This window comes from Pavona decussata, unplaced genomic scaffold (genome assembly GCF_977016875.1).
Source record: "Pavona decussata unplaced genomic scaffold, jaPavDecu1.1 SCAFFOLD_386, whole genome shotgun sequence".
NCBI lineage: Eukaryota > Metazoa > Cnidaria > Anthozoa > Scleractinia > Agariciidae > Pavona > Pavona decussata.
This window is the reverse complement of record NW_028145758.1, coordinates 672,501-691,261: the sequence shown is the minus strand read 5'-3', so window position 1 is coordinate 691,261 and position 18,761 is coordinate 672,501. Positions and strand designations below refer to the sequence as shown.

Below are 18,761 nucleotides of genomic sequence, written 5' to 3'. Positions count from 1 at the left end.
ACGTTTGATGTCAACACTTCAGATCACTAGGGAAATGGCTTCGGTGAGAGAGAGTAGCAGCGATGTGTTCGTAAATTTAAGCGATCAACTCGGCGGCTTAGTTCTAAAAGAGGAACAGAAGCTAGCAGTAGAAACGCTCTCTCGGAAAAGATGAAATGGCTGTTCTTCCCACTTGTTTCGGGAAATCCATTATTTATCAAAGCTTCGACTTTACCAACACGGCCTCGATTGTGGTTGTTGTTCCGTTTCGCAGTATTTTCCAAGAACAGTTGCAGTCAAAAGACTTTGGTTTTAAAGCAGTTGCCTTCAAGAAGATCCCACAATACCAATGACATGTTATTCTCGTTATTAGAGGCCGAGGACGATTATGATGAATCGCCTACACTGCTTAAAAAAATAGCGAACTATCGTAAGGATACACAGTTTAATTTATTAAGTCGATACTGAAAATCTCATTTAGTTTAGTTTCAAAAAAAAAGTTAGTTTAGTTTTACAATGAGTTTAGTATAATTTATAATTTACTTATTAAAAGTGGTTGATTTTGTAAATGTTATGTCTTTACGTTTGTATATGTTATTTATTTAGCTAATTTATTACTGACTGCTGTCCCCCTTTTCTCCGTCCCCCTCGACTAGCACCTACTATTTGCGGGCGGAAATGTTTTGCCATGTAAATAACTGTTGTTAGAAATGTTTTGCGATGTAATATCGAATAATTAAATTAATAGTAAATTAATTGTATGTTATGTTAATAGTATAATAGTACGTAAAGGTTATTTAGTTATTGATCACGTTGTGATATTATTATTGTTATTGTTTTTAAAGGTATTATTACTATTATTAAAAAAAGAAAACAATTATTAAAAGACATTTGTGCCAACAAGTACAATGTAATTTTCGCATCCGCGCGGAACAAGCTTTATCGGCAGAATTCACCGCAGGATGCTTTAAAATGATATTAACAACAGCTTTCCAGTTGTCTTGAGCCACGCTCTTAATTACACTTCGGGCGTTTGTGTCGTCGATTTCCTTTACTCTGGGCCCTGAAGAAAAATTCGAATTTTGGCCTTTTCAAAGAAGCTCGGCGATTATTCCCCTTCACTCCCAATGTTCTGGCCCGGTGTTCTGGTCATTGAATAACAATGCGGAGTTGTTATCTATTAGCTGTCATTTTTAATTGGATTCTTAATAAGTTTAACGAATTGTGGGCGGAGTTACCCTGAACGCGTCTCTTACAGCTAAGAGCGCAGTCTTTTTCTTTTCCTTTCCCCTTTTTTCCGCCTCTCCCCAAGCCCCCTTCCGCTCGTTCGCTATAGTTTTTTTTTCGCGCTCGGCTATTTCGCGCGACCTCTCGACTATCCAGAAAGGGACTGCTTGCAGTCTATATTAAAATGGGAACGCATCGATGTCACATATTGACAGAAGCAAAATATTTTAGCTCGGTGATGTTAATTCACTTTCACGGTGTTCAAGAACCTTTCAATTGTGTAAGTTTACACAAGCTGATATGTTTGGTTTACTTGCGAATATTTCCACTTTTACCGTTTTGCAAGTTCATATTTGATTTTAGGAATGCGATTTATTGGCGTTCAAAAGAGATATCTCTCCCCCTCCAAAAACAGAATAGATTGTTTTTTCCATGTTGTGAAAGATAAACCAAAAAAATCGGAGCCTTCGAATGCTAGTTTTCTGAAGGCGTTGTTGAAAAAGCCCTCCTAAAGAATAATTCCCCAAAACCAAAACAAACTACATATTTGGTATCGCTTTCCGTTTCCCGCAGTTACTTTTCAAATGCGTCTGGTTTAAAGATAGAATTTAATTAATATCTCGCCATAAATAAATGTTCACGCTTAAGGATTATGACACATTCGCGTAAAAATTGACCCCCACGTCAAACAGAGACGAGTATCAGAAGCGATTCAATTACACTGGAATGTTCAGAGTAGCTGGATATCATGCTGAGATTGGTGGCAAATTGTCCCCTATCTCAGCGGCATCCAGAGGTCTTTTTGTGGTTGCTAAGAACCTCTGGCTCGTTATGCATTATGATGGAATTATGCCATTAAATATCGGGACTTTCCCAAGGCAGGAAAATGGTGAGACATTTTTTGATGGAATCATTCCAACAGTAAAACTGGACACAATAAGGCAACTCTACATGGAAGGTAATACTGCTGTGCATAAATTCTTTTCTGAAAATTGTTCCTGGATTAGTGAGGTAAAGGAATTTGATGTTTGTGATTCCTCTGGAACAGTGCATGTGAATATTTTTACAAAGTTTGCTTCAAATGGTGGAGATGCTGAAAGTGTCAAAGAGGAGTTTACTGAAGTCTTTGAATGCCTCCAAGCATGCAGTAACTGTCTTTTGTCAAACAATGCAAAACACTGTGAGTATCCATCTTTGAAGGAAGTATGCACAAGGTGCAAAACCGGCTGGACCTGGAAACCAATCCATGTATCGGTGCACATTGCATACACGTGTCATCAGACCAGGCCCCATCACAGCGCAAAGCCCACATTGAGCTGAATTATGTTTCTCCAAACGACCTGAATGATCCAAACTACCGGTTTTATGGTTTTGGACTTCTCCATTTTGTAAGAATTGCATTTCAGCTTTACGTCACTACAGACTAAAAGATATGTCTGGCACATTCTTTGAGGGGCTGCTGTCAGCAGTTTGGGCATCAAGCACCAATGAGGCAAGAAAAATGAAAAGTGCTGCTCCGGCAAGTGTTTTCGCTTTCCGAGATGCCCACAGTGATAAAATTGGGTATCAAACAGTCTCACAGCCATTAGAGGAAATAGAGAAAGAGATCGGAGCCATCGTGACAACCCTGGTGCCGGAGCAGTATAAACCGACAGCTACAGAGGCAAAGTCACACAGCATACTTGCCCGTCCTCTGTACATTGCCACAAATGCAAATGCGGATATCCTTTGGACTGGTAGGTGTATTCTTTCTCCTTCTAAACCTTACTAAATGTTGTGCATGTGTTTTTTGTTTCAGTTTAAATTTATTTTTGTATTAAAAAAAAAATGTTCAAATCAATTTAAATTTTTGGTTTGTCTTAAGTTTGAAATAATAATATTAATTTGAGAGAAACGAAATAAAAAAAATAAATTGTTTTGAAAATTCTAACCTGCTTACAGGCTCTCTTTTGGGGTTTGCATGTGAGCGGCGAAGCTGTAAAATGTGAGCAGGCCCCATTGCCCTGAACCCCTCGTGACCTCGCTGCTTGCTTTTTGCGGCTTTGTTGCTCACACACAAACCCCAAAAGAGAGCCTGTGAGCAGGCTATGAAAAGTCCCACCCCCACCATCCAAAAAATAATAATGTTAATACTAATAAACAAACCACAACTTTTGTACAGTAGATGTGACACACACAACTTTTAGTGCTCTTTTATTTTGGGAATATAGACAAAGGCATGTCAAGTATTGTCCTTTTTTGGTCACTGATGAATGATGGTTACAAGCATTCTTTGAGCCTAGCTAGAATGACTTTGAGGTGTGTTGATAACAGTAAGTTAGGTAGTGGGTGTTACATATGGTAGGCTTCTCACCACTTTACCTGTATTTTGTATTTTGTTTTCTGTTACATGTATACTGTAAAAGCTCTACATGAGCTTCATTCTGTCTTAGTGAACAAATCTGCTCAAAAAAGGGAAAGTATTGTCTAAAGGAATAATGATAGCATCCAACTGTGACTCTATCTTTGGCTGCTTTTAAGGGTGAAAATGTGGATGTAATCTGGCTTCTGTTCTTGTTTTGATGTCACAGCCGGAACTATCCCCAGTCTTCTATATTCTGTAGTATTTGAATAAAAAATTGATATGATTTTTTTTGGTGATGTTCACATGGGTCTCATGTAGATTTGATCAAGCAAATAAAAAAATCTGAAGCCAATGGAAAAAAAAATGTCATATACACTTTAAAAGGAATTACAATGTACTGCATACATTAAGCAAGTGATGCAAAAATAAATAAAAACCAATGCTGTCTAGTTTTACAGGTCCAGCACACAAAGCCCAGTACCAGCATCAAAGGCATCATTTAGCCATCCTGCAGGGATTGATGTACTGATTGTTGAACCTGGCAAAAATGAAGTAGCCTTTGTGTGTGACAAAGGAAATTCTTGTATCCGGTTTATCAAGGGTGTACACTCCTTTCAAGCAGACTAGTTTGTAGGAACACTGAAATTACAGCCTCTTACTTCCACATTCGGAAATTGGAAGCCTGATAGATTAGCGGTTGTTGGAAGGGAGTCGTTTGCAGTTACAGAAGGGTCTAGTGTTTATTTGGTATGCATGGACGAAACATTCGCGGCTGGACAACTTGTGAAGATTGTGGATAATTTGCAGTCGCCCCATGGTCCTTGTCTTTCGAGGACTCCTTCGACCGTATTTGTTGCTGATGGTCACACTATCAAACAGCTAGTGTTAGAAACCAAAGTTGTTAAAGTTGATGTCCAAGGTTTTAAACAAGTATCCCATCTGTCAGAACCAACTGGGTTGAGCTTTGATGGTGACACTGCAATCTTGCATCTTCGTTGTTTTGGTGGACATCAGAATGGTTGCATCAAACTGCACACCAGTGTGGAATTTGCCTGTAGATTTATGTCTACTATAAGACAAATTTACCAAGCCATAGGATTCCTCCCGAAGAAAGAACAGAACCATCTGGCTCAACTAGGGAAGCACCCTGTGGCAGCATTTGTTGATGGGACCAAGAAACGCATTGATTCGCTTGCCTACTTGGAGAACTTGTTAGCCCGGAGGAAAGAATTCCTTAAAAGGGCCACAGCTGGCCCGGAAGGAACTGTTTAGCATGTATCAGTGCAAGGATTTTCAGAAACTGTGAGGGCCTTGGAGGTCCATATTCAAACACTTGATCTATTAGAGCATCAGGATATCCTAGCTTGTATCAACCTGTATGCATTTGTCAATGAATCAAGCAAAAAACACAGCTTTGCTAAGCACAAGCAGTCAGGGCAATACAGGCACTCCACCGTGCAGCAGTACGCGCTAAGTAAAGGCCGCCACGAGATCGAGCTGATAAAGAAAACCTGTAATTGCCCACATGCCTATCATACAAACTGTTTCAGTGCATATCAACCCACCCACCGCTCAAGTTTGTCAAGTGTGGACACCATTGTCCAGTACAAGAGGTGGTGTAAGAAAATTCAATCCCCAACAAAATCAGAATGAATGTGCCCAGTGGACAGTCCAAAGAAGACCTGAAGGTAGCAAGAATGCTTAATGTTTTCACAAAAGCTAGGCCATCGCAGAACATTCGTGACCTGTACAGATGCAAGTGTGGTTACGGACCATGTGTGATTGTCCAGAAGGATGCTGTGTTACAGGACAGTAACAGTGAATATCAGCCCCACTTTCCAACCTTTGAACAATTAATGAGAGACCTTGAAATTCAAAGAGGAGAAACAAGTGCTTCATTAGTTAGCCGTGTTCAGTCAAATGAGTATCTATTTGTACCAGGAGATATTGTAGCAGTAAATCCTGGTACAGACAATGGTATCCCCACCGGTGACTAATGGTGGCTACTACAAATCAACAAGCCACATCAAGCAAGCAAAAACACATCTGGCTGTCATGTGTTTGGATTTTGGCTTGATGAGTTGGCCATTGAGGAGGATTCAATTCCAGGAAGACAATCTGTGCTACTCTCACCACCAGTCAGAGTATATTATGGCAGTATCATCAAGACTGAAGACCGAACCCCACTGGTGATTCCAGTAGAGGAATTGACCTCAGGGTGGTAGACTGGGAATGCAACATATGCATTTTCTGAGGAGTACTGGCTTACGCTGGACAACATGTCTGATGCTCATCAGAGAAATTTGACTGCTTTGCTTGAAGAATCAGATGATTCTGAGCCTGGGGATGAAAGTGGACAGGCAGCTATTCATCAAGTGGAGCTCACTGCAATGCAACATAGAAGAAGAGTTGCGAGAAATCCTGATGGTCAGACTTTGACATCCTACATGGAGCTCTCAAATCCACAGTCTAAGAGACAAAAGCAACGGAGACTGCAGAATCTTGGTCAAGTGGAAAATGAGACTGAAGCTGAAAGGAATATCCCTGAATTTGAAAGTGATGGAGCAGACAAATAAATATTTCTATAAGTAGTGCTACCCAGGAACATTGACACTTTGCAGTGCTCAATACAGTGTGACATCTCAGCCGCAGTAGCGGCCAAATGTAAGTTGGCAATCACTCCAAACGCGAACAAAAACTTGATCTTCGATTCTCTATGAGTATTGAGTCTCTAGTTGAGAGCTTTGAGTTTCAAGTCAAGCTCTTTGAATTTCAAGTGGTGTCTCAAGACAAGCAAACAAATAACTTATTGCTCAATTAATTTTTCTCCAGACAATTTGGAACTGAAGTCAGTGCTTCACATCTTTTTAAGAGAATTACCTTCTACTTACATGAGTGAAGGACTGAGGATCAAGTTTTGAGTTGAGACTGTTAATTTACATTTTACCGGTACTGGGTGTAATGGATGCAAAATGGGGCCATATAGTGTGATAGGTGAAGAGTTCTTAACAATTAAGAGACCTCAGTTTAGTCATCTTGTGCAACACATGGCAACCCACATATAGCAAGGTTTGTTCAAATCATCCAAACCTGGATGATTCCTTTGTCTTTCCACAGGAAACTACTGGGTTTCATTCTTACGTCCATTTTGCATGGCAGAGAAAGTTGATTGATAGAAGCACCATATTTTTCCATTAAGTGCCGAGCCTAGAATAAACACTGGGTTCAAATTAACGCCCGAGTCTACCAGGCCAAGTTTTAAATAAAAACCCCTGGCGTTTATTCGAGAAAATATGGTATGCTTGATAGATCAGGAGGATGGGCGGGGGATGCAACTCCTATATAGCAATGGTGGAGATGCTTGTACATTTTAGAGGGTGAAAGTGGTGCTTTGAGTCTATCCTTCCCCATTGTGGTTATTAATTTCCTTTAGGGGAAAATTGGGAGGGGGGGGGGGGGATGCTTTAGGGTCCATGCCTACAATACTAGATTCTGGTACCTTTTGGGTTTCAGTTGAGAGAATTTCCAATGAGCATACCCATCACTTTTATATGGGAGTTACCCCTCCCGCATCATCCCTTGGAAGATGGCATGGCTGTATCATAATCATTTATGTACATATGTGTAGAAACTTTAAAAACATTGTTATTTTCAATGTAGATCATAGCTATTGTGTCACTTGACCAACTGGTCAAGACTGAATCTGGAGAAACGAGGAGATAAGGTATTAACTAGTAGAGAAAAAAAAAACGCATAAATTGATAAATAGAGAGTACATAGAATGTGCTACAATGAAGAATTACTGGATTTCAGTTGGATGTATTTAGTTCAGTGACGTAAAAAACATGCACAACATTTCACAGAAAACCTACAGTGGAGCACCATTAATATGATCATCTACCATAAAAATGTGGTCCGTTAACGGAGTGGTGAGGTGAAATTAATAGGTATATTTTTCTTAGGTAAGAAAATGACTGAAGATCAACTTTTGTGGTGGTATGAAAGGGGTGATCATAAGGTGGGGCGTCAGCGAACGTGATTTGTTGTTTTATCCAAATGAGACAAATAATGTACATTTATTCAATTTTTAGCTTGAATTGCATGACTTTAGCCAGTCTAGCGTTGTTCTAGATCACGCAAAGCGCGGAACATGTGCATGTGCTAGGTTTTATGTCACGTGATCAAAACAGTTTCTTGGCTCCTCGGCAGCCATTATGCCTCGAATGGTGAGTCTCGTTTTCTAGGTTTTCTGCCAACAACGGAACAACTACAAAGTAATGGGACGTTTCTTACGAGAAAAGCCTTGTTATGCCGAACAACAGTACTTTTTGTACTTGCTCGGTTCTCTTACATGTGGCAACAAACTTCAAAAGCTGTGCGGTTATCGATTTGAGCTGATTTGGATGGATGTATGGTCTTTAGTGTTATATCTGAGGATGCTACCAAGTGTGTAGAAGTTGTTGGTGGACGAACTAGATGAGATGATCACTTTTTCTTCACCTTTTTGTGATCGGTAAGCTTGTGATTTACTCAGTACGTATAACTACACCTTTATATATAGCGTTTCAGTTTTGAGCGTACAGTCATGTAACTTGCAGAATATACGCTTGCCTAAAACCTAGATGTATTTGAAAAACGGACTTCCTGGGGTCCATGTATTTCTAAATGTAACACTATTAGGTTATTATTGGTGATTATTATTATACGTCTTTTATTCTTGTGATCTCTATGTCAAATAATATTAAATACATTTGTAATCAGTCGTATTATGCAGATGACTTTGATGCTATTACACGTCACTTTTGGGGGTTAAGGGAGTGGTGAGTGGGTGGGATGGGGAAACTGTTTTGTAGAAAAGAGAATTGGGCCAAGGATGTGCTCTAGCAGTGCCCGGTTGCCTGATTAATAATTCCCTTCGGGCATCTGAGAAAAATTATTGGTAGCCCAGATGGACTGTAACTTTGAGGGGTGGGCTTCCTAGTTGACTCCTAAAATTTATCTTAGAGCACAGCTTTGATTGGGAGGTAACTCCCTGTAATGTTAATATAGATTTGCCACTTGCATTACTTTTCATATTAGGGACCTTCAGATTGTGGTATAAGTATGAGATTGATTGAGTACAAGTACCTTAAGACCTAGTGCTCATGCTTTAGATTATCGTATGTCAAACCAATCTTGTTCCCAGAGCCTCCTTTTCTACTGGTCAGCAACATGGAGGAGAAAGGGCTCTGGGAACAAGACCGGTTTGAAATGCGAAAGTCAGTCATACTCGATCTTGTACTCGTACTCTGATCTGAAGGTGATCGCTATTACAATGGAAGGTTTGAATCAAAACCATGAGGACATATTGTAACAAAGTCAGTCCAGGAATAGCAAAGTTTATCGTATTAGGTTATTTAAGGGTTTTTAGGCGACTTTGGGTCCCTGAGTGGGCCTGGGGAAAAATGTTTGGAAATTCAAAACTGCGTCAATTCTGCTCCTATAGTAATAATTCCAGTCTCTATATAAACGTTAAAAAACGGAGAATATTAAAAAATAGTCTTTGGTGTTTGTTAGAATTATTTTACAGCTTTTAAACTTGTGTGTGTTTACAAACACATGAGAGCCGTGTGGTGTAAATGAAAAAAATACGGCCTCCAAAAACATTTGTAAAAAATTAATTTCTACACCAATATCGATGATATCGAGAAGTTAATGAACGATTGAATCATCTGTCGGCAAAGCTTTAAACACGTAGCATAAAGAAAATTATCGATTGTCGCCTGTAAGAAAGCATTCGGCCGTTGAATCAAGTACTGCATGGTATTTTCTGCGAGAGCAAGATAGCTTCCGGGGGAAAATGTCTGAAAATTCAAAATTGTGTCAATTTTGCTCCTATAGTAATAGTTCTAGGCTATAAATAAACGTTAACAAATGGAAAATGTGGGAAAATAGTCTTTGGCTTTTGGTAGAATTATTTCAGAGCTTTTAAACTTCAAAAACTAATTTCTACACCAATATCAATGGTATCGAGAAGTTAATAAACGATTGAAGCATCTGTCGGTAATGCTTTAAACAAATAACATAAAGAAAAATTATCGATTGTTGCCTGGAAGAAAGCATTTTCGTTTACAAATGACCATAAACGGCCGTGGAATCACGCAAACATTATATTTTCTGCGAGAGCAAGATAGCTCCCGGGGAAAATGTTTGGAAATTCAAAACTGTGTCAATTATGCTCCTATAGTAATAGTTATAGCATTTAAATCACTCTTAACAAATGGATAATACGGGAAATAGGGTCTGGCTTTTGATAAAATTATTTTAGAGCTTTTTTTGAAAGCTTGTATGAGTTTACAAACACATGAGAGCCGTGCGGTCCGAATGAAAAAAAAAAACTGCCACGAGGCAAAATGTAAAAAAATCAATTTCTACACGAATGTCGATGGTATCGAGAATTTAATAAACGATTCAAGTATCTGTGTAAAGCTTAAAACACGTAGCATAATAAATCATCGATTTTTGCCTGGAAGAAAATATGTTCGTTTACAAATGATCTGTTTAAACGGCCGTCGAAATCACGTAGACATGGTATTTTTAGCGAGAGCAAGTTTAGTTAATAGCTCCTGGGGAAAAATGTTTGGAAATTCAAAACTGTGTCAATCTGATCCTTATTATTAAAGTAATAATTGTTAAGAATACAGAAAAATACTCTTTGGTGTTTGGTAAAATTATTTCAGAGCTTTGAAACTTGCGTGTGTTTACAATCACATGAGAGCCGTAAGGTGCAAATCAAAAAAAAAAAAAAAACACGGCCACGAAACATATTTTTAAAAAATTAACTTCTCCTCAAATAATAATGATATCAGAGGCGATTAAAGTGTCTATGTAAAGCTATTTTAGAGTTCTGAAAGTTGCCATAACTGATCACGAGCGGGTGGTAAAGACAAATGCGAGACTTCTTTAAACTTACTTTTCCGGTCAGTCTCCTCTAACTTGCTATTTATCGCTCTCTTTCACGTAGAACTTTGCTTAATCGGCCCCGCTTTTCTGTTTTCTTTTTCTCTCCCTTCCTCTTCTTTCCACGTTTGTCAACATAACCAACGAAAACATATAAATTCACTTTGCATGATGTGTTCTTTATCAATTCTGTTGTCAACGCACCTTGCCATGCAACTTCCGGCTAAACAAACAAGGGCGCATTAGCATTGTGGGATTGCGTACGGACGGAAGGTAGGACGGACAAAGTGATGTCATAACCAGACCAAAATTTTTCGCTTTCATGGGTTTCCCAAATTCCCTTACCTATGGTGCTCCGCGACCATGCGCCTTCGGCGCGCGGAGCTCCGCAACAATTAATCCATTTCAACCTGGGATTTTATCCAAGCCTTTTGAGCCTGTTTGAAGCTATTTAAAGTATGGCAAACACAACTAGATATTCCTTCCTGCCCGTCTAACTTCAAATGATAGATGTCTTTCGCTTTCGGTTTTTCACTAAATGTACTTAACATGTCAAAAAGGAACGGCCACGCTACAAAAGTACACGAATGACCTTTGTAACAGCAACGATCTGACCGCAAAAATGTAACGTAAACAACGAGTTCTTTGTATCAGTTCACGAGTCACGCAAGGTTCTGTGACATTTTGTATAACCTCTTAGGTTCAAATAAAAGCTGTGTAAAACCAGAGAAGATAACTAGACCTAGTTGCGTGAAATAGCTGTTGAGCCCGAAGATCTCTGAGACAATTTAGAGAGATTTGCAAGCAACGTGACTCAACATCGGTCATGTGCTATGACGCACTACCGGACCCTTGACAGGTTGCTGTCGCGTGGTTCAAAATAATCTTCTTGTCTTTCAATTCAAATTTAATCTCCGTTTTGGTGTTGATTTTATTCGAAAAAGCTGAAAGGCAGGGACCCTTCATGTTGTTTGGCGGAAAAGTTGCTGAGCTAAAGTATTGCCTCGATGAGACTGGAGACAATTAACAATTGGGGCGGCATTTATCATGGCTGATGGCAAAGTGCTGTTATACTCAGCTCACGCTGGCGTTTTACGCCGTGCTCAAGGTAATTATAAAGTTTCTTTTCATTGTATAAACTTATTTTACCTTGCAAAGCTAGCGCTTGTAAATTGCACTTGATGTACTTAGACTACCTAAACGATAAAGAACATGATTTCCCACGTCAATTTTTGTCAATTTGTGTCTTGCGCGTTTACTGAGGCATGCTTCCCATTCAAATCGCGCGAGTCAATGGAGGTTTTACATTTTCTACTTCTGACATGGTTGTGATATTTCTAGGCCATCCTTTATAAGGTAAAACAAACCTTTTCGATGAACCCTCGTCATAAATTCATTTTGTTTCAAGAAAAAAAAAATAGTGTGATTTTGACAGAATTGCCATAATTTAAATCGTGCCTCTTATCAACTTAACGGAAACCAAATTTTCCTCCGATGAAATACCCTACTCTGCACGGATTGGCAAAATTCTTCAGTGCGTTGTGGTTATCTTGCACTGAATTTCGCTAAAATGTAATGCCACAAATTAAATTAATTTGGAACGTGTTCAAGTTTGATCGAACTCAATCGAACTTAATCGAATGAATGGGTTCGATTGGGTTCGACAATCAGAGCAAAACATTTTTGTGAGAGTTCGATGGCGTTCGATTTTCGAACCCAATCGAGCTGAACAGAACGTTCTGAACCATCACTCGAAATAGACAACGCTTTTGAAAAGTCTTTTTAAGCATGCAAAAACAACAAAGAAGTAGTTGAAACGAATAATAGATTGATGTAGCTTTACTGAAACATCATTTTATGATCCACTGCTGTTGTCATATAGTGAGTCAATTTAGAACAAAGTCATGCATCAAACGAGTCCGGCGGGTAATGCCATAAACTGAAATAAAACCGACTTATCATCCTATAGAGTCCTTATAACAGCTATAACAAAGGCATCCGTATAAAGTTTTTTTGTTGTTCATTATTCCGCTGTTTTTTTTTATTTTCTGTTTTGTTTTGTTTTTGTTTTTATAATGCGAGATTTCATGAGAACAATCTCTTCTTGGAACAGTACGAGATAACGCGAGGTAAACTGAGTAGCCGCCCCATCAGTAGCAAAACACGAGCAATTTTCCTTTATAACTCCCATTTTTAATCGAATGTATGCCATCTTTGACCATCGAACCTAATCGAACTTAATCAAAGTTTGATTTGGTTCAATTGCTTCAATTTTTGGTAAGAGTTCGATTGTGTTCGATTACCAAACTTAATCGAGCCCATGAGTTCGATTATGTTCGATTAATAAAACGTTTGATTTGGTTTGAGTAGTTTCGTCGGGCTCTTGTCGGCAATTATTAAACGTGAATCAACCAAGGTTATAGACTCGCCATTTTCCTGAGAAAAGATGAGTTTCTTTTTCCTATTAACAGCTGAAAAATAAGAGATAGAACCCGGGCGAGGTTCAGTTGTATCTCAAGTGTCGCCCCAATTACACAACCAACACTCTGATCAGTTCTCCTTTTGGAAGCTTTCTCATCTTAAAATTTCCCTGTAAACCTCGAATTTATCATCGATGTAAGTTGTGTTATCCCGGATGAAAGCAAACTGGCAGGCATTCCCATATGAAAAGCTTTTGCACTTAGCCTTGCTTTCATAATGAGGCTAACACGAGAACTCGGAAATGGCCTGTTGGTTTTTAACTGGGATTTGTCATAAATTTTCTCCCTGGCAATCCAACATTGGAACCGGGAAAGTCGCTGCACAGGAACGGGAAATAAATTATTACGGATCATTATTACACCATCGATATAAACTGAATCACTTCATAGTCAAACCGACTCCAGTCCAATTGCCTTCGTTGCTTTCGGAATTGACGTGTTGTTTTTTCAGACAAGGAATTTACTCCAGTTAATTAGTATCTCTTCTTCCAAGCCTCGGTTGTTCAAAGAGTGTGGATAACTTTATATGTCCAGTGCATAAGTCACCATCTAGCAAATAGATTGTCCTCCAATTAAATATACATTTTATACGATAGAAAGCGCTTTATCCACTGGATAAAATTATACGATCTATGAACAGCCGGGGCCAGGTATGTAATTGGGTGACCAAATGCTGGAGGTCACCGTACGATTGACAAGCACCCCTCGGGAGGGTGGTGAGATGGGAATGGGGGTAAGGGGTGAGGTGAGGTTGAGGTGAGATATAACTTTTAATATCTATTTAACGACGATATCATCAAGTTCCTAGTATAACTGCCTCGTGCTGCAGAAACTGGGTTTAATTTCGCTAGCGCTCCGCCTGTATGTATCACCATGACTCGAATAGCAGGTTTAACTCTCAAAAATAACTTAACAGTACTTGATTCAGTTGTATTAGGCAGATTTATTTATTAGGTATCAATCTAAGGCGTAACACAGCGTCAGCTTGACAGTCTAATGATTTTCTAGAAGAACACGCCGATATTTCTTGCAACAGGACTACAAGACCATTTCAGATCTCCAGCTCACGCCCACGGCGACATCTACGGAACTTTATGAAGCACCTTACTTTGGTCACGCTCGTTGCCAAACAGAGGGCCAACCTCCTTTTGCATCCAGTCTAAATGAAAAACAGAAAAGAAGTAAAATTGTAATTGAGTCTGTACGTGTAGAAAAAAGGCTTTGTTGTAGGTACATAGGTAAATGGATATGGATAACTCGTGGTAAACTAAGGCGGTTTTTCAGTGTCTGGCTTGGGCAATCATTTAGCACGGTAAAAAGAAAATGTTAACGGACTAATAAACAAGAAAAACTGGTAGGAAATGTATTAGATTAGAATATGTACAGTAATTAAAATAATTATACTAGGTAAAATGAATTATTACAGAAACCAATAGTTGGCGAATGAATCAATGAACGAAAGAACGAACGAACGAATAAATAAATTACCTTATTTAGACACAGTCAACTTATCAGTTCTTTATTTAGACTAAACTCAACTACTCTTCTTTTTTCTATCGGAAAACAGCTATTTTTATACCTAAAGATTAAAATTATGTCTAAAACTGCTATATGAATGGTGAAATGTGAGACTTGACGGGAAGTTTTTTCCAAAGAATTGTCCAAGCGAAACTGAATCTTTCCTTCATGAAATTCGAGCAGGGTAACGGGCAAGGTGGCTGGGGTAGGAAGTTTACCACTAATATCATTTAGAACGTAACTGGAGACATAGCTACGGTTAGTAAATTTGGAACAAAGATAGTCAGATGCCAAACAGTGGAGTGACTTCTAGAGCCATTGCGGCATTATTTAATCTTCTTAGGAGTTGTCAAATTTGTTCCAGCCAAGTGGATTATCTCTTGTAGCAAATACAAACTGCTAGTGAAATGTGTTTATGAATTCCTTTTCAGTGTTAATAGTTGTTAACTTAAAAGTTGCAAAGAGAACAACTTACAACAAAGTGAAGCTTGAACTAGATCCAAACCATCATCAATAACGGGTTTCAGTGAAAAACCCGTTCAAACCTACTATTTCAAGGTTCTACTAACTTCACTATATATGTAACAGTCTATTAATCTGTACTTGTGTACATAGCAGGTGGAATATTGGCAATCAGAAACTGCCCTTTTTTTCCTAATGCCAGCCTTACAATCAATGTCGTTTGTAAACGAGGAATTCTTATCATTGCTATTCAGTTACCGGCGTTATCATCCCAGATGAAAGCGAACTGACCGACCGTCTCAAAGCTAGTATTTGGTTCAATCAAAGGTTATTCCCTTTTGGGTCGAATCTTAATGGTTTCCTTGTAGGAACTCCGTTTAAGCAAAATAACCGAATGAGCGACCTAATTGTTCTTTTATAAGAGAGAGAGAGAGAGAGAGAGAGAGAGAGAGAGAGAGAGAGAGAGAGAGAGAGAGAGAGAGAGAGAGAGAGAGAGAGAGAGAGAGAGAGAGAGAGAGAGAGAGAGAGAGAGATAGAGAGAGAGAGAAACGTAAAAACTAGTACGTACTCTTTTCGCACTCGCATCATGAACATTTTCGTCGATGCTGTCGTCATCATTCTCGAGCTTAGCAGGATCGTTTAGCTGAACATCTCCCTCTTTGTCCTCACCGTCACTCGTTTCTTCAAACAAAGGATTTGCGTACACCACGGTCGCCAGAAGGACGAAGGCTAATGCGAATATCAGTCTCATGTTTTCTTGTCAGCAATTTCTTTCTTTTTAGCCGAGCTCCGAAACAAGACGTAACTATATCCACCACGAGTGAATCAGCTTTCAAACGCCAAACGCTTGCTGCTCTTTTATAGAAATTCGTAAAGCAGATGGCCCTCGATCGTTGGATAACAAGTCCAATACACCTGATTATGGGAAAAATTAAAGGCAAACAGCTCAAGGAAAGTATATTTGAGGTTTAGAGACTGTTTGAACAGCTTTTTCATAACCTGTTAACGTCTAAAAGCGTCAAATAAACCTGTTTCACTTTTAAGAGACAAAAAGATAAAATGAGATTGAACATTTTCAAATTGTATAAAAACATTGAATTATACCATACAATAAATTTGCTTTTACTGCGCAAATTTATCACGATTAAATTGTGAGATATTCCTTTTACTCGCACAAACGTTAAATTTTAGTTTGCTTTATTTCTTGCGATTTTCTTCGGTTTTTAAAAAAAAAAAACTAATATTTTTTTTGAGTGTTGTGAGAACGTAAGTTCCATTGTAAAGACAGAATTATACTGAATAATCTATTAACGTTATAAAAAGGTAATCCTCCTTACAAATCAACTACTTTTTTATTTTTCTTTCTGGTTTATCATGTTAGCGTCGATGTCTTTTCTTTTACTTCGCAAATATATATCACGATTAAATTGTAAGATATTCCATTTCCTTGACAAACGTTAAATTTTAGTTTGCTTTGTGAGTTTGTGATTTTTTTCGAATTAAGAAATTTAATATCTAATACGTGTTCCTAATTACCATAAAATTTTGCCAACTTTAGCCTTGAATTTCTCCAAGAGTTATTGATCATTCGAGAAGCCATATTAAACACTCGAAACTGTGTTTCATCAGATATCCAAACACCTCGAAGTCGTTTAAAAAAACTCGGCTGCGCCTCGTTTTTCCAACCTAATTCTCAGTGTTTGGGAATCTGATTAAACACACCTTCTCGTCTTTGATATATTACTTGACAAACGTAAATTTTAGTTTGCTTTTGTGAGTTTGTGATTTTTTTCGAATTAAAAAATCTAATATCGTTTTTCGAGTGTTGTGAGCAGGTGCGTTCATGCCATTTCTATGTGTTTGAACGCAATCGAATTAAGGAAAATCCAACACGAGTTTTTAGCCTTTGGGATCTTGACCTCGATAAAAAAAATCCAAAATATGAAAATCGAATTGATTTGGGACGTTCTGGACCTTCAAGCTTCGACTGCGCGGTAAACTCAGGAATTCAATTTCTTGAAACACTAATGAAATATTTAGATAGCCAGTTCTATAAGCTTTAAACAGATATAGGGCTTTTGAGGAACTGTGATATAACATAGAGGCTCTACGTATACATCCATTAGACTGGTTGAACCCTTAAAGGTACATTGTAGCCTTAAATAAAATCACGTTACAGTGTGAACGGTCCAGCATTTTGTGTTTCAACGGTTAACGGTAATTATCGCCATTTGCACTTGTTTGGGAAAAACGAAGGAGTACAAAATAGTCAGGCTGGTTTATGAACAGGGAACTCAACCGGAATATTGAAGCGAAATAATTAAAATGTTGATTCCTATATTCTTACATTTGGACATCTTTATGTCCTTTTTACGGGAAAATTTGTGTAACCTAGAACAGTTCAATTCTTTAGCTTAAAATTTGAAAATTGCTGAATATTTTAGGAAGCGGAATGCTAATCCCCAAATTTACAAACTGCTGTAGGTTTAAATTCCGAAAATACAACCTGACCTTTTTTCCATTCTTTAAATGATGTATTTGCCCCTTTTTCTCTTGTCAACCAGGCCAAACTTTCATTTGACCTTGTTGTAAATGAAAACTTTGTTTTTTGTCACAATTGAATCCGAAGTTCTCAGGCAGGGAATGTCTTTTCCAAAAGATGTTCAACCGAAACTTAATATTGACTGGTGTGCCTGTGTGAAGCACTGAAAGCCTTTTGGATCCAAGCTTAAGATAGTACTTACTATATAATTTACTAGTTCAATCCACAAAGGAGTTTTTAGAAACGGAAAAGATCGAACAAACGGAAGCCCGAGCGAACGAACATCCAAAACGGCCGAACGGACGGCCGAATGACCGAGTTAACGAAAAAACAGTCCACCGGGATTACATTGCCTTCCCTCGAAGTTTATGCTATGTAACTTTTGAGCTAAAGAATGGAAACAGATCATGCTGTTTTAGATTACACAAATTTACTTTTTAAAGGGTCATAAAATAACGTGGGTATTTAGCAGACTGCTCAAACAAGAAATGCTAGCCCTTTTCGATAACGTCACTTTATTTAAAAACATGCCATGTCAACCACCTCTAGCCTGCGTGGCTGTTTGGATTGTAGAATCGACAAAAAATGCCCACGTTAAGTTAAAATTGTCAAACAAAGTCAAATGGTTATTATTTCACTTTACTTTTCATCAAGGGGGAGGCATTATGAGGATTTAATGTAAGAAAACTGAATGTATAATAACGAAGAATATATAATATTAGAAAAAGAAGATGTAATTCAAATATTTCATTTCTTTTAAGAAAAACGTTTGCATTGCCGTCAAGTACTTGCTTAAATATTTTTGTTGGAGTGGTTGCATCCAATCTCTTTAAACGTTCTGAGATTCATATTACCGAACCAGGTGATGCCAAAGACACCTTAATGGGCTTACTATATCTGTCCTTTACGGACATTAAGGATTGAATTTCAACTGAAGGCGGCCGATTCCAGTCAAGAGTCCCGAGTCCAATTCCACTTTAAATTTTGCATAGGAAACCCAGCTTTAAGGCCGGATTTCTTTCCCCAATTGCGATTTCGAGCCGATCTATACTGGATATCAAATATCAAATATCTTTAATATAATCCACTGCCCGTGGGGTTTTGTGGGGATCATGTACAACACTATGTAAGGGACTTCAGTTGTCAGAATGCTCATGGCGGTATCAATATTGTGATCTTTTAGAAGTATGACCGTAGTCCGTAGTTTAGTGTAATTTATTTCAAAGTATCACTATTGTTGTAAATCAGATATTAAAAAGAAAAACAAAAC

General features: G+C 38.3%; 1 protein-coding gene, 1 long non-coding RNA gene and 1 pseudogene across 3 annotated transcripts in view; 2 read left to right on the top strand and 1 right to left on the bottom strand.

The window, feature by feature from the left end:
• LOC146451483 (uncharacterized) overlaps nucleotides 1-15,803 on the bottom strand; it is a 36,693-nt gene extending 20,890 nt beyond the window's left edge. Inside the window, exon 1 of the long non-coding RNA XR_014859975.1 lies at nucleotides 15,518-15,803. This is a non-coding gene — a long non-coding RNA (uncharacterized LOC146451483). The remainder of the gene's footprint in view (nucleotides 1-15,517) is intronic.
• LOC146451470 (uncharacterized) overlaps nucleotides 1-18,761 on the top strand; it is a 236,248-nt gene that overhangs the window by 10,830 nt on the left and 206,657 nt on the right. The gene's annotated exons all lie outside the window — the stretch shown is intronic.
• Nucleotides 1,933-6,219, top strand: LOC146451484 (uncharacterized; annotated as a pseudogene).